We start from the raw sequence: 26396 nt of genomic DNA, 5'->3' as shown, positions 1-26396 counted from the left end.
TTCTTTGGATTCTGGACGGGAACATGGAGCCTGCAGTAGAACAGGCCTGTTGACTGGAGTTTACTCTAGGCAAATCAACAGCTTTCCAAAAATGGCATTTGGCCTGGCATTAAAAACACTCTGAACAATTTGAACAATAATACAATCAAAGCAGTTGGTTAATAAAATCCCCTCCCTCTAAAGTGAATTGGAACCAAAGCAGATTGTAAACACATTTCTTTTTGGAGTAAAACCAGAACACAAAAGTCGACATGAAATCGCTACTTTCTTAGTAAACCCAGGTCATTTTACGCATGCATCGGGATGCTGGTAATCTTTCTACAGTCTGTGGTTGCTGTGGTCTCGTGGGGCAGTAGCTGCAGCAAAAGAGACATTTTACAGATAAGCAAGCTTATCCTCAAGGCTGGACAGGTCATAAGCAGATAAATGGAGAAACTTTAGCCAGTAAGAGACAGACAGACCATGGAGGAACTGCTCACCACCATGGACAGTCCATCACACCCTCTGGATCAGATTGTAGAGAGGCAGTGGAGCTCATTCTCCAGCAGACCCATCCAGCAATGCTGCCACAGCGAACGCCAAAAGAGTTTTTCATATTGTTCTCTTCACGCCTCTACAACAGATCACTACACAGCAAAAGATACAGTAAAATATACAACCCCCATCATCATGCAATCTTGATTAACATTTATAAGAACAGTTATATAAACTTATAGGTTTTACTGCACAAACATTATGCATGCATAGATCCCTGTTTATATAGTTTAGCTAAATAGTGGCAATGTTGGTGTTTCTGACAAAAAATGTCAGGCGTAACAAGCAGGATCCAAACAGGGGAATTTAGCTCATGTAATGTGAGTTCTTAAATGTGTTACAGGATCTTTATTTTGGATATTTTTAAATATCTGGCCCTTTGGCTCTTAATAATATTCTTTTCCAGTGATGTCCATTCATCTAAAATTTTGAAATAAAAACATTCGTCTGCACAAAATGCCCCATAATATTCACAGTTTTTCCATAAAGCTGCATCTTATGTGAAAACCCCCTGAAGAGCGAAAAGCTACAGGGCTTTCATGTCTGCATGTTTATGAAGGTCACGATTGTCTTGCTTTTATCAAAATAGACCGTGTTTTGCCATCACATGCACTTAACACAAATGAACAGTCAACTTTTTTTTAAATAGAATTTTGTCCAACGAAAACAAATCACATTTTATATATATGAATATAATAATTTATTTAAATTTTGGCAAAACGAAGGCTACATCAACAGTACAACAGTATCAATTGGGTCTAATAAAGACCGCAAGAGTGTCTAATCTGACATTTGAAAACAGGGTTTCTTTGGATTTGACTTTTTATTTGAGTAAAATATAATTTAGCACAAGCCTTTACTTTTGTGATTGATATACTTTATACACTCCAGACACACACACAGACATATATTTAAGAACTTATTGGTTTTTTTTAAATAGAAAAAAAAAAAGCGCTTCTCAACCTCCGTAGGTTTTTAACCAAGCTCGGGTCTTCTTCCTAGAGACCTGGGAGATGCAGTATCTTAGCTGTTCCTAGCACTGCGCTTTCCTGGACTAAGAGGTCTGAGGTCTTTCCTTTATGTTGTAGCCACTCCTCCAGCTTGGGGGTTACTGCCCCGAATGCTTCACAGTCACCTCACCTTCCATGCTTTCTCCAGTTCTTCTCGGAGTCCCTGGTATTTTTCCAGTTTCTCTTGTTACTTCGTCTTGATGTTTCCATTACTTGGTACTGCCACATCCACCACAACGGCTTTCCTCTGTTCTTTATCCACTATCACAATGACTGGTTGGTTCACCATTATCATTCTGTCAGACTGGATCTGGAAGTCCCACAAAATCTTTGCCCTCTCATTCTGTACCACTTTTGGAGGTGTTTCTCATTTTGACTAGATGCGATGAGATGTGATAGATATATATTATCTTTATCAGAAAAAACAGCATTGTTGACCCACTGTTGACCTATTCCAATCCAAAATTTAAGTACAAGAAACACATTTACTGAAGAAATAAGTTTATTTACTGGATTGGGAAAGTTCAAGGTTTTCTAACAGGTGCATTTCACTGAGGTCCAGTTCTAGAAGAGATGTGGCTGTTTAAAGAGGCATGAATAGTAGTGTAAGTGCAGTAAATAGGTTTGGAAGACTCAAAAATTCTAACATTTCTTCATATCTGTTCTTTTTAAAAGTTTTTGAGCATAACTGAGCTGTTTGTTAAAAAAGCAGAAAAATATGTTAACCGCTATCTTCGACCACAGGTTTTCCTTGCAAATCATTGGGAACATCATGTGACTAAAAACTATCAGACATTCAGTGTCACACTTACTGTCTTGAACTTCATGTTTTACATTCTAGCAGCACAATAGTATGATAACTGTGCTTGAATGTGGAGCTAAAAGGTTAAAAAAAACAGATTTTTAAAATCCAAGAATAATATTTCTCAAAATATTTATACTTGTTTTCTCTGAAGATACAGTAAACTTCAAAAACGGACAATTCAGAAAGTAAAAATACCCTTGTTTTGAGAAAAGTTGTCTTATTTGCTGTCTTGCAAGAATTTTTTTCAAAGCAAAATCTTAGTTCAAGAAAAGATGTCTTGTTTACTCAAATTCATTTCTTAAAATAAGAAGTTCTGGTAAGATAGACTTTTCTTCCAAGACTTTTTAGCTTATTAAAAGGACATTTTACAAATGTTAAGAATTTTTTACTTTTTTCTAGGGGGCCTGTTGTTGCAGAGTAGACATCAACATCAATGATGCTGTTTTCCCATCAACGATACTGTTTTCCAAGCAGTATGCCCCATCCTGTTTTGCCTTTTCTCTCGTATAAAAAGCCAGCACCAGCATCTGCCCACAGACAGTTGTTTTCCCCCGGTTGCAGCACTCTCATCAATCAGAATTGTCAAAGCATTCTGTGCCGAGAAAAATGCAGAGAATCTTTAAATTCAATTAAATCTAAACAAAGCATCTGGACTATGATGCAGCAACAAGAAATACAATAAAAGTTACGAATCAAAGCAGGGTCTCATCTGGTTTTGAACGAAATGTGTTTGTGCTTCTGAGGACCCAACCATAACTGCCAATCAACACTGAAAAAGCATATTGCCTGATCAGAAAGTAAGTCAGTTATTATGGTCAAAACCTTGAAAGTTTTAAGGTTAGTACGGTTACTTTCTTTACTTTCTACAAATCAGCAATTGGTCTGATAAAATCGGACAATGACATCAATGCAAAAATATAAAATAACTCAATGGGGGGATGACATAAATTTGCATGTTCCCACTCCTTATCAAGCACTTTATCAAACTGTTTTTGTCAACAGTCACAATATTTAATCAAAGTCGTCAGCGGCTACCTGCCCTCCCCACCTGCTTTTGACCCGACCTCACTTGCTAAGCAGCCACTACATGCCCGTAATGTTCCCACTCTCTACCCATTTCTGCCCACACTGCACCCAAAGCGCCCCCCCCCCCCCCCCCCCCCTGGTTGCCCCCCGCCACGCAGTAACCCCCGCTGGCCGGCCGACCCCCCAGCACAGCACGCCCGGCCACTGCCCCAGCAGTGGATCTCCACACACACCAGGCCGCCCTGAGACGACCAGGCGGGTGAAGAAGGTCGCCCCTCCCCAATCCCACCTATGTATTGTTGTGTGGGTGTGCAGTGTGTGTGTGCTGCAGGTAAAATAAGAGGTCTCCCAGGGTTTTCTTTGTTTTTTAATCAATTTATTTATCTATTTATTTTATTTTTTGTTGTATTGTCTACAACTTATGCTATATATCTATGTATCTATATCCTGTAAATATCTGATAACTGCTCTGTATTCGTCTTGTATGAACACCAACCAAATCCTTTTTTTCAAAGATTATAGTTGGCATACATTCATAGTAAAACTTTGGGCGAGCTGGGTGAAGTCTGGGTCTGCCATGATCAAAGATGGAGAAATCTGGAGAAAAATGTGCTGAATATGGATATAATTCATCTGGCATTTAATGTGTCGAGACACATAAGGAAGAGGGTTCTTTTCTCCACCGTCCCTCTGTCTCTTTAACTTTTTTTTCTCCCCATCTTTCATCTCTTACCTGCTTCCGCTGTTCGAAATTATCCTTAATCTAGCCTGCTCGCCACCTGTCTCTGTCTTCCATTGCATCTGTCCACATGTCCACGCTCCAGCCCTGCTTTTCTGCAAGCCCCCCCTCTTCCTCCCCAACTCTCATGTGGAGATGAATGGTGCCCTGTCACTCGCCAGCCTCTTCAGAGGGCCGCTGCTCCATATGAGGAAAGTGCCAGTCATTAATGGGAGGGGGAGGAGGGAGCGCGGCAGGATGAAAAATGAGTTCATTTATGGGCAAGTCCTGTGAGCCACGTAACGTCAGCAGCAGCAGCAACCCTCCCCCTGCCCTTCTCTGCTCCCCTCTTCCTCCTATCATTTTCTGTGGGTGACCAGCAGGTGTGTATGTGAGTGTGAGGGGTGAGGAGAAAGGAGATGGTGTGGAGTTACTCAGCAGATTTTTACCCCTGTAAAAAAAGAGAGACAGTTAAAGGAAGCCACTGCCTGTGAAGAGAATAAGATTAAGGGGGAGTGAGCTGGAGTGGGAAGAGTCCAAGCTAAGAAGAAATGAAGGGAAGCATGAGCGCCTGGGAATTCAATGAAAACTCATTATTCAGATTAGAAAGGGCCAGGATGAATTTTAGCCTGAGATGAACTCCTTTCCACAAAGTTAAGTGTTTCAGGAAACCTGAGATGCTAGGTTGAATTTCCTTAATTGATGATAAAGGTATTTTCTCACGTGTTGGAAGAATTCAATGTGTTCTGTAATTAAAAAGTTTCCACCTACTTTTCGGGGCAACAAACTAGCGTTTATGCAAGATAAATCAATTACATGATATAAATGTGTGGAGCAGCACTCAGAAGGCGGGAAGGACGACTTCATGGCAGAAATTACGTAATAGGGGAAAGTTAAGAAACATGGTTTTAGGTTTAACTTAAAGTTAGCTCATGATGTTAGGGTTTCAGATATGTACTGTTAGATGGTCCAAAGCAACATATGAGCCACACAGACCAACTCTGACAGTCATGAAAATGTTATTAGTTGTGCAAAGATTCACCTTTCAACTAATGATTTGGAATTCTAACTGTACAACTTGATCTTGAACCTATAGAAATAGAAAAACTTGTATCACAAAAAACTAATAAAAAGAACTGATAGCTTTAGGATACATTCTGATTGACTTAAAGTATGCTAAAGTTCTTTCTTTCCTTTTTCTTTCTCTATGAAGCAAGTGTAGGACTGAACTATGTCTGACCCTTTACTTTGAATCACTGGGGAGGAAAGCACATAAAGAGAATTTCTCAGTTGGGATTCATAAAGTGTAACATCATTATTTTTGTCGATGTTTGGCCTTTATTGCACATTCCCCGATTACATACCAGAGTCCCTGGAAAAGAGCTAAAAGTGGCCTAACATATTTATTTGATATAATCCTGTTCATGATCCCAAAATTCATTGTTCTTATTTTCTGTCATTATTGTGTTTGCATTTAGAGATGAACTGTGCAAATGAGGCACGTGCAGTTGTCCTTTATTTGTCATCATTTTCATTTCTGCCTATTCCTTCAAAGCTGCAGAACGTTTTGCTGGAAATGCTCCTCATTTCTGTAGAATTTTTCTGAGATTTTGGGTGACAAGTCAGCTTGACACTTCTCATAAAAAGGTGCCAAATGTTTATCCATGTAAAATCCAGGATCTGAAATGAGTTTCAGTCTTTTTATGAGTCCCATTAATATTTTATTTGCTTTCTTGCCACATTATACAGACAGCATGGAAAAGAGTCAAAACGAAGGAAAGAAAAATGACGAAGAGTTTCAGTGGAGCAACTGAGGTGGGAGAACAGTGCAGGTGTTGCATTGCTTTGTGTGCGGTACTATTCCTTAATTCAATTTCATACATCATAAATGCTACTTTGACACACACTTGGGCATGTTGTGGCTGGAAAACAGAACCCATAAATTAAATGGAAAGAATTTTCTATTTTTTTTTCTTGAAAAACTTCTTCCGTATTTACTTTGTTTGGATTACGAATCAGTCTTGGAGAGCTGGTTAATATTGCTTTTTAATGCTCAACCCAGACACTGTAATAAGCATTAGTTATTGCTTGTGCAGAAGACAGGGCTAGGTTTGAACAATTAATTATTCCAGATTGAAAGATCTTTAGTTGGAAAATGCAATATTGATTTATAAAATCCATTAATCAATAATTTTATCCTAGAGATTTGTTGCATTTAGTCAAAAGAACAGCTTCTTTGTTCTTTTCTCCAGTGTAAGATCAGTTTATGAATCTTTGTTCACTTTAAATCAGAGTTATTTGAAAACAGTTTTCATACCAAAAACTTGGTTTTAGAATAAAAGGTCGGCAAACACTAAAGCCATTTTGAATAGGAAATTGAATGGAGTTATGAAACAGTTAATTGAAACTGCATCGATCTAGTAGAATGGAATAGAAAAATATAATAGAAACTTTACTACTACCAAAATAAAAATGCAAAAGCAGCCAGCTGCTTTTACAACCACACTATTCAATTCAATTCAATTCAATTCAATTCAATTCAATTCAATTCAATTCAATTCAATTCAATTCAATTCAATTCAATTCAATTCAATTCAATTTAAGTCAATTTAATTCAATTCAATTTTATTTGTCTAGTCCAAATTCACAACAACAGTCGTCTCGTTCGGGCTTCGCATCAGTAATTGAAAAAGTAAAACAAAAAATCAAAAGGATCCTGAATACATAGAATTCAATAGGAAAATACTAAATTGAACTAACAAACTGACTAAAGTAAACTGGACAGTCCTGCCCTTAGACCCTCCTTCCCCACTAGAACATTAAAACAATACAAATAAACAACAAATTTACAATAAAAGAATAAAACCATAAAATATTCCAAAATTAAAGTTTAATACCATAAAACCATGAAACATTTACAAATTAAAATTCAAAGTAGTTTAGCATTGATACTCAGTCCTATACAAAGCAATGTTAAGTCATACGGACACAAGAAACATCAACAGGACATTCAATCTAAATCTAAAATGGGATGTGCAGAAAACACCATTTGTGTGAACATAAACTCCATATAATTTCAAAATGATATACTCAATCTACAAATACATTTATCCTCCATTTATATACACATGTTCATCTCCTTGTTAGGCTTTTGGCTGCCACAGCAAATCATTCGCTTCGGAATGAAGGTGCGACCATATCTTAAAAGGTAGAGCAAGTGTGTCTTGCAGTTTCCTTGTGTCTCGTGAGGCCACCTTAAGGGATGCCATGAACATGGAGCGTACAATTGTAGGGAGTGTGGTATCATGAAGTATTTGTAAGGCTAATGTAAGTTGTGCATAATATTATGACTTACAGGTACAGGTGTGGCTTTCGTATGGTGCCCTTACGCCAAACTCTAGTCTAGTCAGAGTGGCGTTTGCTGGAGGCCTGCAGAGTGTCCACCAAAACTACTCTGAGTGTGTCTAATTTCCTAACATCTAATACCTGCAATCATGGAGCATGCACTTATTACTACCTATCAGGCCCCTTACGCAATGTGCAAAGTTTTCCCCCTACTGGCTCATCAAGTGATCTAGGAACTTGATATTTCCTGTGGGCCATCTGCTTTCTTTATACAGGTTAGCCTGTTTTTCACTCGCAGCGAGCTCATATCTACCCAGTTGTGACTAAAGCATGACCCTTCTACATACTCCTTTCTCGCATGAACTATCATAACCTGCATTCATGAATCTCCTCTTTGGTCTTCTTCCAAGCCTCTCCATCCTTGTCACTCCAAAAGAGAACTTTAACATCCTCCGCTCTGCCTCCTATCTTCTTTTCAGTGAACACCTTTTCTCTACACCTGCACTAAAAAGTTAGCACAAAATCTATAATAAACTCAGTTTTCCTTCCTTTTTGAGCTCCTCCCTCTGCCCCATGCTTTAAACATAATTTTAAATGCATCACAGATATTTAGATGATGAACTTTGCATTCAGAGTGAATTTTTGCCCATTCACAAGCGCTCCTTCCCTGCAGGGACGGCAAACCTTTGTTTATGAGTGAATTCCCTCCTGGGCTTTATTATTATGTGCTACAGATTTCCTCCAGCACTGTTTAATTTCAGCCTCCAATTGGAAGTTCACATTAAAAGTTAATGGGTGAGCTGGCTATTGATTTTAAAATAAATAACCCTCATAACAATACGGCCTGGTTTCCATTTATATGTTCATCATGTCACACTTTTTGTGCCTCAGTCTGTTTTATTTTTTTTGCAAATATGTTTTTTCTTACTTTCACTGGTTAATGGTGTATTCATGTTTTCTCTAGTCATTGGAGTGTCGCTGCTGCAAGTCCCGCTGTGAAGAAAATCTGCCCCACAGCACTTGTGTCACATGTTTGTCCTGGGTGGTGCAGCTGCGCCTCGGCTTGTGTTGCTGCCTGCACCCAGCACGCTGTCAGTGGGGGAGACGGTGGGATAAATGATTATTTATGATCCGCCGCCTCCCATCCTCTCAGCTATACCCAGGCTCTATTCATTACAGCTGCAGGCTGCTCCTGCGTGGGAGAAAAAAAAAACAAAAACATGTGCACACATGCGCTCACATCCAAATGCCAAGCAACTTCTGCTCACATGTATTCATGGACACTCTGCTGACTTTAAAAACGCCTCATCTCAGGTGCACTGTTGTATGCGCCGTCATACACAGCAGAATCAGGGGCTTGACTTGCCAAAATGTTCCCCTTTCTGTATTTTAGATTCAAAGACATCCTCCCAATGAAAGCACAGGCTCACCTTCTTTTCTAGCTGTAAATGGCACACAGCTGACATGCCTCTGTGGTGTTTTGTGACTTTCTCCATGCATCACACTTTCCCGTCCCGACTGTTGGACCCCCATAAATCCTTGGGAAACCTGCAAAGCTAAAGAAGGGCTTGAATAATTAATCAAATTGAACGTGGACCCCGTCAGTTTTCCTAAACCAAAGGGAAATAAGACTATAGATTACTGTATATCCACGTGTGCTTACGGGCATGAATGCATGCTTTTTGCTCCAAGGTGTCAAAGTAACAAGGGACAAAAAGTTCAAATACATTAAATGGCTGCAAATATGCTCTTTTTTTCTTTTGGTTTATGAGCGCACATACAGAAAACTCTGGTAAGCTTTGATGTGTGTTAGTCAGTGAGACCTACAGAACACCAAGTGTTTTGTGTTTTAAAAGCTCTGCGTGACGTTTTGTCTATAAAGCAAAGAGTTACTATGTGCTTTAAATGGAATATACATCACATATATCAAGAACTTGTTAAGAGAATGTACATAAGAGTCCCAGAGCTAAAGTCATACGTTACAGCGAGTCCATTTAGTTGAGACTACATTGTTGCACATGGGACGGTGTAATTGTCCGCTGGGCTTAGGAGTCTATGGTCTTTTGAGTCTATAGGTGGAACCTCACCCTGATAACTCACAATAACGGTCCACAGCTGACCATTTAACAAGGCGAGAAAGAGCGCTGCCTTTGAGAGTGCTGTGTACAGACAATGAATCAATACACTGGATAGTAATACATGGAGGGGCGGGAGACATGTGCAAAGTGACATTCCATTAGAGGACCATCAGCAGGGTCTTTCCCAGTCAGAAGAAACTGTGCAGCATTCATCAAGTTATTTAGATGGATTGCTGCTCTATATATAGGTCCCCTGACTCAGCCGCTGCCTGCCCCTCCTTCATGTACATTTGATGTTCAACAAAGTTAAAGAGGAGTGCCATTAGTCTGTTTTTTATATTGTTGTATAAGAATGCACGAAAAGCATGTTACTCTCTGACAATTATCCAGAAGCAGTCTCAGCAGGGATTTTCCCATCTCCAGCTTCTTTTTCCAAATCTTTTATGTGGACACTGCAGTTTTATCAGGTCAGCCAAGCCCTGAATCTGCCCTCAGGCCTCCTCCCTGTAGGACAGGCCCATAAAATGCCAACACTGAAAGGAATCCAGAATGAAATTTGACCAGGTGTGCGTGCTCTGCAGCCACCTACCCTCCTAAATATCAATCTTTGCAGTATTTCTCATGTCTTGCTTGTTTTCTTCTATGATAAAATCAAAGCTATTAAGACTATGCACTAAAATGAACAAAGTCCATAGAATTAGGGGACAGTTGGAGCTGTGACTCCATTACAGCTGGGTAGCTCGGTTGGTAAGGTAAAGGGTGAAGGGCTGCCACGCAGGAATCTAGGGTTCGATTCCCGGAGGGGAACAAACAATGGTACTAAGGGCAATTACCATATCAATGGCGAGCAATTAACATCACCCAGTGATTGGGCAAGACCCTTAACACTACTGCCCCCCTAGTGCGGTTCAGCTGCAGCTCGCCACTCCTCCAGGGGATGGGTCAAATGCGGAGCAGAGAAGAATTTCCAATTGTGGGATTATTATTTACACAAACTATCATGACAAGAAAAAGCCTTCAGTATTTTCAAAAAACAACAGTGTGCCTTACGGATTATATCCGGTTGTGCTTACTGATGTTGTAGTGATTTTGGGAGGTCCACAGTGCTCTGTCCAAAGTGCTGATATACGGTTGTCTTAAAACACAATAAAAGAACGGTCTCCTCACTATTCTCCGGCCTCGTCAATGGCTCTGCTAAACCTGAGCTGCTACCTGACAATATAAATACATTAGATGGGGTCAGAATGCTGTCAAGAACAGCCATGGCGATGCAGTTTGACCACCCAAGGATTGATTGGGAAGTGGCGGATTTGTTCCTGAAGTTTGAGAGGTTTAGCTTTGTATTCGCGTTGTGTACGCAGCAGCCCAAACAGAAGGCGGGCTGGTTTGGTACATGGCTTGGCAAGCAATAAGCACAACCAAAAAGCTCCAGTGGGCTGAGGGTGAGAAGGATGACCCCATTAACCCTTGTGCTATCTTAGATGACCCCACTCTTACATTGACGTGTTCTCCCTACCATGACAAAGGTGGATAAAGGTGGAAAGATTTCATGTAATCCATGGACACCAGTGAAGATCACAAATCATTGAAGAAAAAAGGTTCAGCACACTGTCTAGTGGGTCTAGATGACCTAACTCCCAATGTTAAAGTGCCTAGGATAGCACAAGGGTTAATGTCCTGGACAAGTTTGCTGCCCACATAAGACTTTGAAAAAACCGAGAGGAAAGAGAGGCATGGCTTTAAGCAAAGGAAATAAGGAGCAACTAAGATCTTCAACCATTTTGTTAAAGACTTGAAACTTCTATTGCTGGATTTCAATTGGTGACTCAAATGACATGCTAGTGGATGCCTTAATAGCTGGTGTGAGAGAAAAACATGTCCAGGAAAGACTTCTGGACAAAGGAGGAGATGGTGGCTCTGAGGGGGCAACCATCTCCACCTTCAGTGGTTCCCCAGTGCTCAGCACTCCAAAGGAGTGAACCATATCATACCACATGAGGCAGAGCAGTAAAGCTTTCGGATAAAATAGACTTGTTCTGTTGCAACATCTAGTGCAAGGTTGTACTAAGGGACAGACGTGGTGCAAACGTCTGATGGAAGTAATGTGGTAGTAACTTCTCCTTCCTAGAATATTTTATAGAAGCTGGAAAATTTATTTATGATTTGATGGAGTAAGTGTTTACAAAACAAAACTGCAGAATTTTTTAGCTTCATGTCAGAGCACCAGGATAGCCATGTATTTTGTTATTGTTAATTACTTTTGTTTTACTTTATTTTATTATTAAAAAATGGGATGTGATGTATGATAAATTTAGCCATCTCTTTTTGTAAATGTCCCTACAGCCATCCGTAGTGCTGATTTTACAGCTGTCATAAGGCATAATAAAAGAACATTCTCCTCACTATCCAGCGGGCTCGTCAATGGCTTTACTAAACTTAAGTTGTTACCCGACAATATAAATACATTACAGCAAGGGTTATTTTAGCCTCATAAGTCTGTTTTTTTATGTGTTGCAAAAAAGTTGGGATTTACAGGTAATGTTAATACGCTAACATGGTTCACGTGTTGTGTGTCAAAAACCAGTTCTAGAGTGACTGTGAATGAACAAATGTTTTGTCTTGGGTGGTTCAATTCCACCAAATTCATTTCAAATAATTACTTTGTCAACTCTTAGCTGTATGTTTGCAGCATGTGCCTGACGAGCATGCGCACAGACTGGTGTGGGCTGTGGTAGAGGAAAATAAGCGGATCGAGTCTGGGAAAGCCGTTGACTGTTTTAAGTTTGTGTCAAACAGAATAAAAGACCCGTTGACGCCAATCTAGTATTATCTTTCATCAACACCAGAACACAACACAAAGTATATCAGGGAACATGATGCAGCTGCTGTAAAAGTAATTAAAATAGTCTGACTGACACCTCTGACTCTTCTGTCTCGCTTAATGCGCCTTATAAATGACATTTACAAAAATGGACTTTTCAGTAATGGTGCTCCGTATAATGTGATGTGCCTTATAGTGTGGAAGTTAGGGTATATCCAATTTATGGGCATACAAAAGAGATTTAAAGAAAGTCATTAGAATGTTTGCAAATTTAAACACAAACTATACTCCTACAATAACAATATCAAAATATTTCAGCTTCTCACAACTGCTGAGGCTGCTGGCAATAAATGAGGGCAGGGTTTTGCTTCTAGGTCTCCGTAGTTTTGCCACAAATCATTAGTAAAACAAAAAAACAGTGAAACTGCCTCAAACCAGACCAAAGTCCATCTAGGTTGATTCATTTTTGGCAAGTCAAAAAGATTTAAAAATATGTAATAGTTTGATGAGGAGCAAAGAGGTTGTAATTGCAAGAAAACAAGAAACTTGACCTTCACACACAAGCAAACAACACACCAGACAAGTGTGAAAGCAGGTATGATTCGTGCAGCATGTGTGTGTAGTTCCTGCAAATTCAAACTAAGATGTAAATAGCATTTTACACATCATTTTTGCAATGCCAATCTTAACATAAATTGAAAACTGTTGCTGATATTTTCCTGCAAATTTGAGTCCTACTTGTAAAATGTGTCATTTTGATATAACCTGCAAGCATTTTACGATTTTTCATTTTCTGCAAATGAATCTGATTTCTTTCATCAAAGCAACCAAATCTTTTAAAAATATTCTACAGAAATTAATTTTTTAAAGCAAATGGATTTTTTTTCTTAACTTGTCTAAAGCTTTACCTCAAAGTTGACAGGTCAAGAGGTCAACAGGTCAACTAATACAATCCTTGTCAGAGAAAGTGTTATCTCAGGGTATTACAGTTCCCCCCGTGGCCCAAAACATTGTTACAAACAGCACTGTGCAACAAAGCGCCAAAATGAGACATCACTTTCGCATTAAAAAAATTCACACTTTGGTATTTTTGATGCAAAATAGAGTTGATATAACTAGATGGGGCTCCCGTTTTCAGGCTTTCTCACACAGCTGTACCCTTTCTGATGCACCTTTAAAGTTAATGACATTTTTTCCTGCCTGTTGGGAATACCTGACAGGGATGGATACTGTAGAGCAATATAAGAGCTTCCCTGTCACCTTTTCGTGTGTATATCTTCTTTCCCTTCCAGTACGACCCATCGATAATTGCACTCAAATTCCCTCTAGCTTAAAGTCTTCTTTGCTCTCCCCTTCTCTTCTCACTTTCCGTTTCTCCTTTGATTTTCTCAGCTCTGCATGTCAACACTGTCAGGTCCCTTGGCACCGACAGAGCTATCCGCTGTCGCTCCCTCCCTCCCTCTGCCCCGTCCCATTACAATGACAATAACAGATAAGAATATTTATTATGTTGGCTCACCACTCCCTGTTCCTCCAAACATCTCTCAGGGGAGCGGCTCCTCACTATCACCCTCAAAAGCCTCATTCAGTTAACAGAAAAAAAATCCACATCCACCCTTGGCCTTGATGCTTTCCTTTATCAGCCCAATGAAAGAAGAGCCAGAGCATGGAGGCGTCTCATCTCCTCTGCTCCTTTTCTTCTCGCACAGCTACCCCCCCCCCACTTTTAATTTTCATCTCTCTTTTCCTTCTCGTTTAAAAAAAAAGGAGGGGAAAGGAAAGGGGGTAGGTAGGGTGAGCAAATGAGAGCGGGACGCCGGCTTGTGATAACTGCCATGGAGAATGGACATCTCCCTTGTTTATTGGCTTTTGAAATTCAATCCATTGTGTGGGATAGGAAGTGATAAAAGGAGTGGAAATACAGGCGCTCTTATCATGCCAGCTCAGTGAAAGGAACCCCCCCCCATTTTCCAGATGCCTCAGTTTGTTGTGGGGTACGCTTGTTGTGTGCGCATCACTAAATCCGAATAATACAAGCTGAAAAATGTATTCATTCAGCTGATTATTTGGACCCGGCTATGCCACTTACTATTGTGTTAAGCCATTGTGTGTAGTCTTTGCGTTTAGAAGAAACACACTACTGAGAATGGTCACACTTCTGTCATGCATTTTTCTCTCTAAGTGTCTCAGATTCAAATGTTAAGCAAACTTTTGTTTCCCAGAGACTTTGTCAAGTTCTCTGTCAGCAGTCCACTTTATTAACCACAAACTTGTTTGTGTTGTTAAACATTTTTGTTGACCATCTGGGATATTTCATAATTTTGGGTGCTGTCCTTTTATACATTTGAATAACTACCATATTTCTGCACTATAAGGTGCACTTAAAAGCCTTAATTTTTGAGAGCTTGGAGCTGGGCTGAGATCTCTGAGCTGGGCTGAGAGCTTGGAGATGGGGAGACAGGCAGACAGGCAGGCAGAATTAAACTTAAGTTTGTGGAGCCAAAACATCCAAATGGCTGAGCTGGTGTCCGTTAGAGGACAATATGGCACAAAGTGGCTGGAGGATCAGGGGGGTATTCCAGAAAGCAGGTTATGCTAGCTCCCACGGTAAGTTTGAGGCTAAGGAAGTTGATAACCTCAGTTTTCGGTTCCAGAAGTGGAGGTATGTTTAAGGGGAAGGCAAGTTGCCATAGCAACTCATTCTCTGAACATAACCTGGTCTGGAGCAGGTTTAGTTGAAGGTTAGTTTGTTTTCAGAGAGGTGAAGCAGCATGGCGTGTCCATTTGAAGATGATTTAGTGGATGAAGAAGCTCAGATAATACTTTTTCCACCGTGAGAGGGTGATAAGACCACGTATGGATGTTGGAAAATTGAACTTTTTTACTTTGATCTAACTTAATTATTTGCTTCAGTTAAGATAAATTATTTTTTGTTAGGTCACCTTAAAAATAACACATAGTTTCAGACAATTATTTTCCTTTCATTCAAATTAATTCAATTAAGTAGGTGTAACTTTGGTGCTGCTGTTAGATCGGCACCGCAAGGTATTTTGGGATATCATTCCCTTTGCCTGTCTGGACGGATTTGGGTTTAAGTGTGGGTTTTTGACAAAATGTGTTTAGTTGTTTAACTGTTTTAGCTGTTTTACTGTGTTTTGCCGAGTTATTTTGTCCTACTATGCTTACGTCTCTGCACCATAAGTGAGAGTGAAGGAGAGGATGATGAGTTTATATAGCACCCCTACCTTCTCAGGCTGTAGTTATAATGATGGATAATTCTTTAATGAATTTTGCACTCCGTGCATTTTTTCCCCCCGTCCTTTTAATTGTTATAAAAATGAGCATATCTGCCGGCTCAAACTTAGACATATGAGAGTTCAAGAATCATAATTATTTAAGATGGAAAAAAGATTAATTGAATTGGAGTAATATTACATTTAGTTAAATAAATATGTAAATTTGAGTTGTAAAAACAATTTTAGTTTTATAGACGTAAGAAATTAGGTTGAATAAATTCAACTCAATTACTTGTTACCAATAGAAGTAATTCATTTAAGGTGGCAAAATTGGATAAGTTATATATATATGCGTCACAAGGAAAATGGAAATAAGATCAGAAACTCGTGCGTTTACTTTGTCTGTTCTACTACAAGCAGAAACTCTTTTTTTTGATGATGCAGCCGTATTACTTTTTTGATGGACGTATAATCTTCATACGCCGTCATTAAAATCTCAGACTCCGTCTCACCGAAGTATAGCGCTTTTTTTCTTTTCAACACGCGTTTCCATGGTGACTCCGTAACTCGCCGATCCATTGAGAATGTCTTTATGTACCTGCTGTGCACGCGCCTTAACCCAGGGTTACCAAGTCGAGCGTAATTACGCCAACTCATATCCGGTCTTTTGGAACCGACAAACCCCGAGTAAGCAAGTTCAGGCGGATTTCAGCAAGAGTTCAGGCTTAAAGTCAGGCTAATTTAAACATGCTTCCTGGAATACCCCCCTGGACTTACATTGTTGTCCTGATGAGGGAAGTGGCTCCAGCTAAGAAGGGGGTGGAGCAAGAGAGACACACAGGAACCAAGGCAAGGATCCCAACAGGAAAAAAAAATGGTACTCATCCCACTTCAGTTATTGCTGATTAGCTGATTAGCTGGATTGAGTGAGCCCAATTTCTGATTGTTTGAACACACCTGATCCAGGTGACCAGTAATGACTGAAAAACAAACAGTGCAATAGCTCATGAGGAACAGGGGGGTATTCCAGGAAGCATGTTTAAACTAACCTGACTTTAAGCCTGAACTCTGGCTGAAATCCGCCTGAACTTGCTTACTCTGGGTTTGTCGGTTCCAAAAGACCGGATATGAGTTGGCGTAATTACGCTCGACTTGGTAACCCTGGGTTAACGCACGGTACATAAAGACATTCTCAATAGATCGCCGATTTCTGGAGTCACCATGGAAACGCGTGGAGAAAAAAAAGAAAGCGCGACACTTGAGACGGAAGTGAGACGGAGTCTGAGATTTTAATGACGGCGGTTAAAAATTATAAGTCCATCAAAAAAGTAACACGGCTGAAAGATAATTTAGTTAAATTTATTCAAACTCAATAATTGTTTATACAACTCAAATTTACGTATTTATCTAACTAAATGTCATGCTCATTTTTATAACAATAAAAAGAACGGAAAAAAATGCACGGAGTGCAAAAACTCATCACAGAATATTCCATCACTGTCATAACAGGTTTGGGTGGTAGAGGTGCTATATAAAATCATCATCCTCTACTTTACTCTCACTCATGGTGCAGAGACGTAAGCATAGTAGGACAAAATAGCTCGGCAAAACACGGTGAAACACGGTAAAACAGCTATACAACTAAACACATTTTGTCAAAAACCCACACTTAAACCCAAATCCGTCCAGACAGGCAAACGGAATGATATCCCAGAATCCCTTGCGGTGCCGATCTAACAGCAGCATGAAAGTTACACCTACTTAATTGAATTAATTTGAATAAAAGGAAAATAATTGTCTGAAAACTATGTGTTATTTTTAAGGTGACCTAACAAAAAAATGATTTATCTTAACTGAAGCAAATAATTAAGTTAGATCAAAGTAAAAAAGTTTATTTTTCCAACATCCATATGTGGTCTTATCACCCTCTCACGGTGGAAAAAGTATTATCTGAGCTTTTTCATCCACTAAATCATCTTCAAATGGACACGCCATGCTGTTTCACCTCTCTGTAAACAAACTAATCTTCAACTAAACCTGCTCCGGACCAGGTTATGTTCAGAGCATGAGTTGCCATGGCAACTTGACCTACCCTGAAACATACCTCCATTTCTGGAACCGAAAGCTGAGGTTATCAACTTCCTTAGCCTCAAACTTACCGTGGGAGCTAGCATAACCTGCTTTCTGGAATACCCCCCAGGGCTGGAGACTCTCTAGCTTAAAATCTTCTTTGCTCTGCCCTTCTTTCACCTTCTGTCTCTCCTTTTATTTTCTCAGCTCTGCATGTCAACACTGTCAGCGGCTGCCAGGCGCAGCCTATTGTAGCTAACCTGTTTTTGCATCTGACATCACTTTCTTAGCATGAAAAAAAATCTAAGATACTAAAAATTAACATTTTAATTTGTTCACACATCTTATCTAAATTAAAAAGCACATCATCCACTTCATCTTTGCAGAGGATGCGGAAATCATGTTGTTAAATGACCCGAGTGCTTTTTGACGTGTTTGCATTTGAAAAAAGGCAGTTGAAGGGGCCGTTACAAGAAAACAAACACCAGAGACCTGGAACTTTATACTATTACGTGCCTCTGGAACAGTAAAGATCAGAATTTCAGAGTACATTTTAATGAGTTATTGACACTCCTTAATGACAGCAGCTTCTCCCTGCAGAACAGCATGTCCTGCTACAACACTAAACCTGCTGAGAGAAGAGAAAGATTCAAGTCATTTGCAGATCGTTCCAGAGCTCAGAAAATCCTTGAGAGCTGAGACGTACAGCGAGCAGGACCTAAAGCACGCACTGCCAAGGCTTTACTGCCAGCATTTGCAGGGACAAGGTAACTTGGATAGTGTTAGACAGGCATATTTTATGCCTTAGTCACAACTGCCTTTATACGTGGATATGGGCTGTCTGCAGGCCAAAAATGGGAAAATCTGTACTGGGCACTAGGCACACAGGTGGCAGTAAGATTATTAGCAGGCACTAGCAGAAGAGAACACATCACTCCTGTGTTACCTTCACTTCACTGCCTCCCAGTTGATTCTAGAATTAAGTTCAAAATCCTTCCGCTAACCCAAGGCTTTACATATGACCCCATCCTATATTACAGAAATCTCATAGTGCCTTACCAACCAAACAGAACATTTCGTTCACAAAATGCAGGGCTGTTTGTGGTTCCCAGAATTTCTAAAAGTACCATTGAAGGTAGAGCCTTTAGCCACCAAGCCCTGTTTTATGGAATAAGCTCCCAGATCATGTGAGAGAGGCAAAGTTAGGCTTAAAACATTCTTCTTTGGACAGACTTATTGCCAGACTAGCTAGTAATCAGAGAATATTTAATCTATTGATCCCCCTACCTAAACTACTGTAATGAAGTTTAGGGGGAATAATTATAATTTTGATTACATTCATTTTACATATTTCTCTGCAGAGAAAGATGGTTTCATAAACCAGGCCATGGTGGCACAATCCCCCTGCTTAAATTAATACTATGTTGTATTGATATTGACAGGCTAAAATTTTTTTTTAGTAATTTTATTATTACTATCCCTGATATGTGCCATAGTGCGTGCAACTTACTATTAACATGTCTAAATTAAATTTCAATAACAATAACAATTAGTTGTTAGTAGGCTGCTAGAAGTTAGAAGCTGGGGAAAGTATGGTGCACTGGGGTTCTGTCCTCTATTCTCATCTACTTCTCTCCTTTTCTCCTCTATTATTCATCATTTAATTATCATTTAGTTCTTCATGCCTCTGCTTGGTGCAGTTCAATTCATGCGTTGACCCATTTTCTGATTCCTCTCCGGGTGGGTGGGATTGATTCTAGATTCCAGTTGGTTCATCTGTGCTCCTGTCCTTGGCCAAGGAACTCGCCTCTGGCTCGTCTCGCGCCCCCAGCTTTCCCCCAGTTTCATCAAGATGAAGCCCATCTGCTACACTATTGAAACATGTAGTTGTAGAGTTAGATAAGCTGTTTCTTCTGTAACAGTCCTGGTACATCACCTGCCCCTCCTGGGAGAGGATCCCTCCTTCATGTGAACATCCCTGAGGTTTCTTCTTCTTTTTATTTCTTTATGAGTTTTTCCCTACGGAGAAGGGTGGTCTAAGTATTGTAATATTGAGCTGTATAAATAAAAAACTGAATTGAATTAAATTCATAATTAGCCTATTAATATCTTGTGAGCATCAGCAACAAGAACTCAGTCCTTGTCCTGCTGTCAGTAGTGAATGAAAATCTCCACAACGTAGTCACCACCACAGGTGTTTCCATTTCTACTTTTCTTTATGGGAGTAAAGACTCCTTTAGAAATAAAGAGAACTTTTCCCATTCATGGGTATGACTTTTAAGTTTTATGGCCTGAAATGCTGTAAAAAAGCATTAAGAGAAATGTCCTTCCCCTCCAAAGGCATACCTAAACACCTTCACATGTCTCATGTTGCTTTAAGAAAAGCATGATGATGTTGTGAAATGCAGTCACAGTGGAGCAAGGAATTAACTGTTCACCTGTGGGGATTCAAATAACAACTAACAATGAAATATTCATGGATACTTTTAAACTATCTTTGTGCGGTGCAGATTTACTGCATGTGAACCACTGAAGGTTCAGGAGTAATCAGAACAATTTTCAATGCCGGGGTGCGATCCAATAATAGAGAATTTTCTCGCTCATGTGTAGTTTATAATGAGACACCTTTAGACAGTTTCTGACAGTGGCCCTGAAGTTAAAATCACACCAACGAATCACTCAATGCAAAAACAGATTAAGTAAAAGAAACAATAAAAAAAAAATCAACATATATTTTAGAAACCAAAAAAAATTTAAAATAAAGAAATAAAAAGAAACATTTTGGATAACTACAGTAATTTCCAGAAATCAAATGACACAGACTGTCAGGTCTGTTTTGTTTTTCCTCATTCTTGTGTTTTTCAGTGCAGGTTGGCTGTGGCTTCTCCTGGAGGGCTCCGCCCCCTGTCCCATGGCTCTCAATCAAGTGATACACAGCTGCCTGCACTGGGTTAATTTGTTTGTTTGTATTCCTGTTTCTACACTCAGTGTCAGAATGTTGCTTAAGGTTAGATCACTACTCCCTCCATTTAGTCATGCGGTTTGGAGTTCTGTTGTGTTTATGAATTTCTCCCACCTAAAGAGACGCTTTATGTTAATTAAAGAATTTAAGTTCCTCACTTTAGCTTGCTGTTTTGTCCTGCATCTGGGTCATCCTGATAACCCTTGACATTAAAATTAAATGTTAAAAAACAAAACAGAATAAGAAACTGGAAACGGTTAGTACTGGGGGACATCACTGATTGGATGGTGACGATTGTTTTTTTGATTCATACTAAAAGTTTATGATTGTCACTGAGAAAATCTGGTATCAGTTTCTTCTTTTGTTTTTTTCTTTTTAAACTTTTCATTTTGAATTCTGTTAATTACTTTTGTTTTTTGATTTTTTTTTCTTCTTTCTTTTTTTACAGAAACCGGAAAGGCTATATCACTGATTGGATGATGACATTTGTCAATCATTTCAACCAAAAGTTACTTGGCATGAAGTGATACTGGACATGCTCGGTTTCTGGAATTCATTTTGATTCCTAAAAGGTAATGTTGTTTTTTTTTATCATTTGTTTGGCTTTTTTAATATTCATTTCGATCTTTGATTTGTTTTTGTTGGTGTGATTTGGACTTCAGGGCCTCGGTAGTTTCTTGGTCCAAAACGACATGTCAGTTTAATGCCATCAACTTCTACTAAATTGTTTGAAAAAAAATGTTGGTATTTTGGTATAGTTCATTTTGTAGAACCTTTCTCCATTGTACTGCTTCCCTGCTGTTCCCTCCTCATCTGCTGTGGGGCTCTGTCGCACAGCAAATAACAGCCTTCCCTCTCTCTCCCACATTTCCCATACTTTCCGCTCCCTCTGTGCCTTTTTTCCTCTTTTCTTCACTCCTCTGTTCTCTTTGTCCCCCACCATGTCACCTTTGACCTCACTAATCCATCAGATATTTATGAAATGTTGAATGTTTACTAGTTTCCAAATTGTGTTTTTGGATGCCCGCCGCTGTGAAGTGATCATTTAGAATAATTGACTCTTTTCCAGACAAGATGTCACCACACTAAGCTGCCAAATTCAGTATATAAAAGTGTTGATGAGCTCTGTAATTGGATGGTTGGGAGGAGATTTGTACCAAAATCCCTTGACGGCCTTTTTCCACTCAGAGTGTCGTGTCACAGTATCGTGGAGAATGGTACAGTGTTAGGAGGACTTAAGTATTAATTACCCTATTAACCACATAGGATACACTGTCTATATCTGGCCTGCCTCTTGTGTTGAGGCGTGCTGTGGAGTTAACAGAGGGCTGCAGTAATCCCCTCTGATTTTCTACACCAGCACTGGTGCATCGGAAAAACACGCTCCGTCCAGGTGTTAATTACATAAAGTTCAGCGATGTGTGCGTGAGGGAGTGTGTGGTGAAAACCATTTGTTTTCTGGACGACATCAGAAACACATTAATCAATTAGTCTTAGGTGATAAATACACAAAGCGCACCATCGCATTTCGCATGGGATTCCCAGGTTTCAGAGCTGCTGCTGTCTACTGACAAGCATCCACACAAACACACACACATGCACAGATCTAATTAAAACCATTGCTGTAAATAGATCTGATTCTATTTCAGTGTGGTTAACAGTCCTTCATGGATAAGTAATGAGCTGGTGCCGATGCAGGGAGAGCACCTCAACCCTCTGAAACTCGCCCGCTCGGCTGCTGGATTACAGCATGACTTCTGGGGGGTGGGGGGGTCTATGGGTGAGACACTAAAGAATATGAATGCTTTTAGGACATGGGCTGCTTGCGTAATTCTTATGATTAGTATGACAAAAAGGAATTAAAATTGAACAAATGCAGATCGCTATCATCTGTACACTACACCAGTACGCACCAAATGATCGAATTCAAGGTAGTGAGTAGACCTCAGGCAGTGAGTAGAAAGTTACAGAAAACAACTAAAAAAGTCATATATTTTACCTGAACATGCTGCTATCATCCCAATAAATAAGTCAAACTGCTTTCATCTCATTCAAGCCCGTGAATGAGATGAAAATGTAAAAGTAGGTGTAAAAGGCAAACAAAATAATGGTGTAATGTCAAACATAAGAGTTCTAAAAGTCTAATATTTATTTTAAAATCATAAACAAAACTTGTAATAAGTTATGGTGTGTTTAAAACCTTTGTTTATTATCAAAAAAATCTTCAGCAGTCTCAGTTATTTTTGAAAATTTCAGTTTATATTTTAGTCACAGTAAAAAATCACAAACTTTTACATTAGCTTCATAGCCGTACTCACATTTGATTATCGGCCTTATTGAGAAAACATGATTTACAGCAGAAAGAAGCTTTGGGCCATCTGACACTCAGCCACAACTTCAAAGTCAAGTCACAATCACCTTTTCGCACTAAAATCTTTTAAACATTTGTACACTTCGTTCTTAATACTCTCTCTCTTTCACTTTTCAGATAAAACTGCTTCCCCTTACAGTATTGAGAGTCACTGCTGAACATACAAATGCGATGGCATCCTCTTTGAGATTTTTGACTCATAATCATGCTCCGTTTTCTTAGAACTTCTCCTCTGATTTTCTCATCTTATTTGCCAGTTTTATTTTAATTAAATTCATATAATCCTAACGTTCCTATTAAATGCATTATTGCCTCTGGCATTAACATGTCAATGCCTAAAAAATGTCACATTGAGTTATTTTGCAGGTAGAAAGTATGTGACGGGAATATTTAGGCAGCAGAAAGAACAATGGAAATCCACTTAGAGTAATAAAGGGGAAAAAGATGTGAAAGAAACATGGAGAGAGAAAAGGCATGTAAAAGGGTTAATGAGACAAAAATTGGAAAAATCTGTAAATGATATCCAAAATAAAGTGTTCATTGCACACACATCCGTTAAATATTCTACACAAGCAGAAATATGAACACAAAAAACATTTATCTGCGCTAATACACATAAATCTATGCGAAACAACATGCAAAAGTGTACACACTACAAAAATAAACCTACCCTCCTGCATGCATATATGCTTATATCTACATACACACAGCACTTAATACATATTTCATGTTAAGCTCCTCTGCATACATACTAATGCCTGCGTGCATATGGAAGGAGAAGGCGGGTGTTTATGTGTGTTTACAAAGAGATAAAAGAAGGTGGGAAGCCTCACTGCACCCTACTGGCAGCTTAAGTTGCCCAGGCCCTCTTGGGGCCCCTCAGCATATATGAGGCCCAAAGACATCCATCCTGAGATATCAGTCAAACAGATATGGAGCTGTAGAGACCGTCACAAGGGCTCAGTTATGCTGAGACCACAAAAACCAAGCCCGGGCAGATAATGGACCTCCAGAATGTCTGAGCTTCAACCCATGCCCCCATGCATCCAAAAATCCCACTATTCCCAGAAAAGAGAGGAGCTGCTGCCATACGAGGGTCCTAAGCAGTCCCTGATGTCCCACCCTAAAGACATACCAAGTCAGGAAGTTAACGCTTGGTATTCTTAGTAAGCAAAACTACCCACAAACCCTGAAAGGAAGTGGAGCACCTGGCCAATGTGAAGATTGTTACTAGTTAGTGGTGTTGGTCCCCAAATGAAAGAAAGACTAGCAGATCAAAACCATCCAGGTTCCAGTTGTGAAAGAGATGAGGGTACTGGTACCTGAGGGTGAGGACCCAAGACCAAACACTCAAGAATATGTCCCCCAAATCTGATGTATGATCCCTAGCTTCTAGCATTGCCAGGGGTGTGGATCCCAGGGATACCTCTGACTGCATAGAGGACGGAGTTAAGCCCTCCACCACACTAGCCACTGATTCCCATTTCGACCCTCGTCTGGCCAAAATATAGAGTTTAAAACCAAATAAACTGTACGTTTGGACTTTTTGTCATTTAAAGATGTTGGAGCAAATATGTACGGTAACCAGATAGTTTGATCTTTTCCAAAAGCTCTTGGTAGACCATCAAATAAAGTCATTTTATAAAAACATGAATTGTTTTAATATAGCTGAACTTGAGAATTTTTTTTAGCTTAGCTTATCTTTAATGGACCGAACATTAGCAGATGCACAACCTCTTATGCTGCATTCAAACCAGATGCTGAAACACCCTGGACAGGTCGCCAGCTAGCGAACGCTGCCGCAGAGGATCTGGCCGGACCGCTGGCCGTAGCGGACTCAAACTCTGGCAACTTGTCCAGGATGTATCCCGCCTTTGCCCAACAGTAACCAGGACAGCCTCTGGCAACCCTGCAGCCCCAGCTGGTTAAGAAAATGGACAGAAGTTCAGGAAGAAAATCCCTGTCATATGGGAAATATTTTTCTACCCTTTGACCATCACGTACCGAAAGCTGAGTTCCTGATCACCGCTCTGCACCTGATGCCCAAATCGCGCCACAGGACCTCAGATTGTGTCTGCACATGGACTTAACATTGAAACTCGATGCCCCTGACATTCAAATTGCAACCTTTGTTAATGCAGCATTAAAGACCCACTCCGACCATCTTTTGATCTATTTTAAAAGTGTTCTCTGTGGTCGTTTTATTATAATTATGCCGGTTTTAGCCAAAGTCAAAAAACCTTTGTGGTTTTCAGTTTCTGCATAGGAACTGGAGGTCACTAGAAATTCACCTCTAAAATTTTTTGCGGGACTGTTGGCTTGGAGCAACCCCACCTCCCCTTCCCCACTGTAAAGCAGAGTGAAGCAGGGAACTTGTGGTCCCCTCAGCATACTCTTTGAATCACAAATACAATCTTTTTCAAATGTTTTTTCTCGTTTTCTTTCCACAACGATATGAAAAAAAGAAATACTCAGAAATGCAAATTTTAAGCTTAATTTTCTATATAAATGTCCTCAATCATGAGAAAAATGCCACAAGAACATGTTAAAACACCAAAAAACACAATTTTCATCAAAAGGGGTCTTTAAGCACCTTTTTATCCTGTTTTTATACATCTATTTTTCACTGTAGCATTCATTTAAGATCTATACTGTTTTCCACAGGAGCATAAAATTACAAAGAAAAAGAATTTAAACAGTTATTTTGACACATTGTTTATGATTCAACTGTATCTTTCGCTCCTGAGATTTGAATATTAAAGATTTGGAGCCTTTGGAGGCAATGATGTTTGTTGTTGTCATACTCATTCTGGAATGATGAAGGGATCAATTTCCAATAATGTAGATCAAGTAACAAGTTTGGAAACTTGAAGAAGTGTAAAAGAAGTTTGAAGGACATTTGAATCAAAAAGAGTTTGATGCAAACAAAGATCTGTCTCTTAGTTTTCAGGTCCAATTAGTATTTCTGAACATCTGCAGCAAACACTAATGAAAACTCCTGCAGGCATGGACAGTGGAAGCATCAGTCACCGTGACATGAAGGATATAATGACTTGTCAGGATTCTGCCTTAAAATCAGTTTCTTTTAACCCTTGTGGGTGGACGAGACAGAGCATATGGACCGTTTAATTTAAAAAAAAAGAAGATAAACCAGTGCGGTAGGTTTGTCTGCCTCATTAAGGAAAAAATAATTTTCTTGTCGGCCTCGGTATTCCTGATGGATCCTGCTGTAACTGGCGGAGTGAATTTTCTCCCCTTGCTATCAACAGCAGAGACACGGGAAAATGGGAGGACAATCTCATCCTGTCGGTCTGTCAGCTAGTGAAGATGGAACGTGTGTGACTGGGGTTGTGTGAGTGCAAAGCCTCTTCCTTTGACTTATTTTCCTCTTTTTGCCTGTCAGAGCAGCATGGCCACTTT

The 26396-nt window shown here is 39.7% G+C and overlaps 1 protein-coding gene and 2 long non-coding RNA genes across 3 annotated transcripts in view; 1 reads left to right on the top strand and 2 right to left on the bottom strand.

The window, feature by feature from the left end:
* Positions 1–26396, bottom strand: part of dnai1.2 (dynein, axonemal, intermediate chain 1, paralog 2) — a 395863-nt gene that overhangs the window by 65135 nt on the left and 304332 nt on the right. The window lies entirely within an intron of this gene.
* LOC105354105 (uncharacterized) overlaps positions 1–26396 on the top strand; it is a 102748-nt gene that overhangs the window by 12150 nt on the left and 64202 nt on the right. The window contains exon 2 of the long non-coding RNA XR_002873292.2: positions 21054–21177. This is a non-coding gene — a long non-coding RNA (uncharacterized LOC105354105). The remainder of the gene's footprint in view (positions 1–21053; positions 21178–26396) is intronic.
* On the bottom strand, positions 8494–13995 carry LOC110015076 (uncharacterized). Its single transcript, XR_002290138.3, has 3 exons — positions 13857–13995; positions 8869–8994; positions 8494–8630 (listed from the first exon to the last, which is right to left on the bottom strand). It is a non-coding gene; the product is annotated as an uncharacterized LOC110015076 (long non-coding RNA).

The sequence above is a fragment of the Oryzias latipes genome, chromosome 5 (genome assembly GCF_053564925.1).
Source record: "Oryzias latipes strain Hd-rR chromosome 5, Olatipes_Hd-rR_3.1".
In the NCBI taxonomy this organism is placed as follows: domain Eukaryota; kingdom Metazoa; phylum Chordata; class Actinopteri; order Beloniformes; family Adrianichthyidae; genus Oryzias; species Oryzias latipes.
Note: the sequence above shows the minus strand (reverse complement) of the source record. Positions and strands in the feature narration are given on the sequence as shown.